The following is a 4,528-nucleotide window of genomic DNA, read 5'->3' as shown; positions in this document are numbered from 1 at the left end:
TTAAGGAGGGTATTGGATTTAACCAAACCCAAAAGATACAGGTAATACCGAGTAAGTGCTGTATACCGACTAGTTTTGCCCCAGTCGTTGTATGAACAGGATTGGGGATTATAAGTCGTGTATTAGCGTGTGTATGTATAAATATATAAAAGGATAAAGAGAACAATGGTAAAGTTAGGAATATATTTTATAGATCCATAAAATATATTTCTAACTTTACCATTGTTCTCTTTATCCTTTTATATATTTATACACACACACACACACACACACACACACACACACACACACACACACACACACACACACACACATATATATATATATATAACGGTGACGCATACACAAGGGCCTGTAGTATTTTGCATGTGCGTTTATGTATGCGCTTACACATACATAATACATACATACATACATACATACATACATACATACATAGATCTGCACATCCAACAACATACATACTGTCAGTAAAATTGTGCACAGATAATATATTTGGTAATTCTAAACTAGCTGGATATTAATTACATTTTGTATTTTCACAAGTATTTTCATGTTTTGCAATAATCATCAAAGAAATGTTTATGTAGCAACTGTCACTATATACATTTTAGTATTTACATGACAACAACAACTGTGACTGAGAGTTAGTGTTGCATAGTTAAGGGAGATAATACAGTAGTACCCCTGTTTTTGGGTGAATATTATTTTTTTGTATCAAATTAATATTACTGTACATTTGTCCATTCCGAAATGGTTTAAGAAGTGGAAATATTGATTTCAAATTTTGGCACAAGGCCAGCAATTTAGGAGGAGGGGTAAGTCTATTAAACTGACCCCAGTACTCAACCGGTACTTATTTTATCTTCTCCGAAAGGATGAAAGCAAAGTCGGCCTCAGCGGAATTTGAACTCAGAAAGTAAAGACGGACGAAATGCTGCTAGGCATTGTGCCCGGCGGGCTAACGATTCTGTAAGCTCGCCGCATTAACAAGTGGGAATATTAAAAGAAACTTATTACTGTATATCTTCAAATGACTCCTAAAAAGGATCGTTGTGATATGAGGGTCTTTAATTTGCTGTCTGTGTTCTTGCATACGTTATGATAATGATTTTCCAGTTTGGTTAATATATTTTTTTTTCACAATTCAGACGTTCGATATAGTAAATCAAATTTCTTTCCTACTTCATATTTACATTTATAAATATTTTTCGTGCGATCTTTGGGCTGAGTTAATGATCAGCATCTATAAATTGACATGTGCCATGACGTTTGTCATTTTGACTTGAATACTTTGAAGTTTTTATCATTGCTACTTCTGTCAAACTTGGCGTTTGTCAACAATTGTTTAAAATTTTTGCAGTTGTCGGTTGCTTTAATTACCAAACTTTCGATTGGTAATTATATCCTTTAATTTATTATATTGTCTGATAATTGGCAAATTTGATATAGCGACGTTAAAATATTCTGCTAACGTGAGATATATGTCAGTGTAAAGTGTACTATATTATTTGAATCTAATTTGGTTTAATAATAACATTCACTCAAAAATACGCTGAAGATATTATAGTCTGCTGCCTCAACAAAAGCAACAAAACACTGGATCTCTGCTTCACAAATAATGTGGAAGTAATCCACAATATGAAGGTGACTCTTAAAAATCTTCTTTGATCTTAACACTGAGGAATTAACTATGTATGGTTCAAGGTAGCTGATATGCCAGCCCTTCCAAGCCACTCCAGCCTTTTAATCGAAATTTCCAAAGCTCATTGGAAAACAATAAATAAACTGATGAGACAAACTAATCCCCAACCTTCTCTTTGCAAGACAATGACATAAAACTGCGGTAATTTACATCAATAATGCCAGCTAGATGCATTAAAAGGTTTCAGTGAGGAATGTTGGCGTTCATAAAAATAATTTCCATGGACAAGAATATTCTCATGAATCTCTCATTAGTTACCTGGGCGTACAGCTGAAAGAAAAAGAAATCAGTTTAAAATATCGCTCAAAGACATGGGAACTAAAATAAAATACTCAAATGAAAATGAGAGAGCATTTGAAGAAAACGTTAGCTGAAGACAGCATAAAAAAAAAAGCTTAAAGTTTTCTACAGATTCTCAAAAAAAGGAATGTCAGTACATCACAAGATAGTGGTACAGTTTAAAGTAAATAGATCAATTATGGCAAAATAAGGACAACTATCAATAAATAGTTCTATAGTATTTTAACAACTTCGGTGGTACATATGAAAATAGCTGAGCCACCTGAGAATTTCCATACTAACTTTACACTGTGAAACGACAAACATGAATAACATGATGCGAAACATGTACAATGGCCGCCATAGGTAAAATGAGATTAAACTTAGCAACATACCCTAATGCTTTACTTGTAGTTTTCTTAAAAACATGAAAATGGCTCAAGAAAACTTGCTTCAGTTGCTATTTCCTTCATAAGTTCAGTGAAATAAGTAAGCTACACAAAATGATGAAAGAGTACATATATGCTATTCATAAGGATGGAGTAGAGCAGATGGTAAATTATTAATGTTTTATGCTTTTGGTGTTACATTCTGTTGCCGATCAAACTTCAACATAGCAAAGGCTACATTTCGAAGATAGCCTTTCTCCAGAGCCATAAAATACTTCATTTACGTACAACTGTTAACCCTATTCGAAGTTCAAGTGGTACTTATAATAGAATATAGCTCCTGCCTCTAGAACGGTCTCACTAATACATGCACGAACATTTTAACTACATCTAAAGAAAGCTAAATTGATTGATGTACATGAAGTCGTTCGTCAAGTCACAGAACTTTTTGATTTGCTGGGTCTGAAGAAAGGAGAAGTGTTCATGGTCTTCACAGGTCCTCCAAAACTGGTGAGGGTGATACCACTACTTAATGTTCCTCTTGAACTTTTGTGAAAAAGACATGAGTAAGAAAGGAATTCTACTGGGATAATTTGCAAAGTCTTTGATCAGATCCTCATTATGACACCAGGAAGACTTGGAAATTATATTTCCGATCATATAAACCACTTCGAATGCTATTTTAAATAATTCAAAGTGATTTCTTTTGTGCCGTAAACCATTTACCATTTCTGTGGTCCCCACCTTAGTTTGATGCCCTTAGCACGTGTTTATTTTGCTCATTGGTTAATCCAGCGCCGATTGTAAGTTAAGTAAATTGTATTGGCACTCAAACACAGATGTAGAGTTGGACTTGGCAAGGATTTTTCCAGAACGTTGACTGTGAGAAAATAGGCCACAACTTATATAATTTCCGCAAAGCAGGAAAACTAGAACGATTTCTTAAAAGAAAGGAACCAAACTATTGCAGACAACTATTCTCAGTCGAGCATCCCGCGCTGAGTACCACAAGGAACTGTCTTGGAGTGCCATTATTATATCTAATGGTTCACTATGTATACTTATTATTGCAACAGCTAGCTTGTATAGCTCTACTGATGATATTAGACCAGGGGTTTTCAAACTGTGGTCCGCAGACCACAGGGGGTCCGCAAGGACAAGACAGGATGTCCGTAGACAGCAAATACTTTTTATGGGCGATTTGATTTTATATATGTTTTTTAATCGAAATCTTTTAATTGACAATAAACCTATTTGTTAAATACTGTTAAATAAATAAATGTAAAAATATATGTTATTTTAAGCAAATATTTATGTATAAATTTCATATGCGTTTATAAGGGTAAAGCCTGAAATATAAAGGTAAAGCCTGAAATATAAAGGGGTCCGCAAGTCAAAAAGTTTGAAAACCCCTGTATTAGACAATTAAATATCAAAGACAACCAAAAGTCGCAATGACATATAAGACCTACATAAACAACTCGGGCAATGAACAATCCCCGAATGATATTAAAAATCCACAGAAAGATCCCAAGCAAGCAAGAGTCCCGATATTATTAACAATCCTCAATAAGATCTCAACAGAGGGCTCAAGAAATCAACATGCTGCTCAATACCCCATTATCGTCCCTCTGGCACATTGTTATACAAGATAGCTACACAAGACCAGAATAAGTGAGTAGTAGTAGTAGTAGTAGCAGCAGCAGCAGTAGTAGTAGTAGCAGCAGCAGCAGCAGCAGCAGCAGCAGCAGTAGTAGTAGTAGTAGCTGTCGTTGTGGTAGTGATAGTAATAGTAGTAGAATCCGTGGTGATGGTTGATGTTTGAGCAGGAAATTGTTATAGTTCGGATCGCGTGCACACGGGTGTATGTGTGTGTGTGTGTGTGTGTGTGTGTGTGTGTGTGCGCACGTACACGCATGTGCATGTGTGTAACTATGTGTATATACATGCACGTATGTACGTATCAATCAATCAATCAATCAATCAATCAGCGAAGCAATTTATGTATGTATGTATGTATGTATGTATGTATGTATCTGTCTGTCTGTCTGTCTGTCTATGTATCTATCTATCTATCTATCTATCTATCTATCTATCTATCTATATATATATATATATATATGGATCAAAACAGTTTCATTCAAATTCGTGAGTG

The sequence above is a fragment of the Octopus bimaculoides genome, chromosome 2, assembly GCF_001194135.2.
Source record: "Octopus bimaculoides isolate UCB-OBI-ISO-001 chromosome 2, ASM119413v2, whole genome shotgun sequence".
NCBI classification, from domain to species: Eukaryota; Metazoa; Mollusca; class Cephalopoda; order Octopoda; family Octopodidae; genus Octopus; species Octopus bimaculoides.
The sequence above is the reverse complement of the archived record's forward strand: the minus strand, read 5'-3'. Positions refer to the sequence as shown.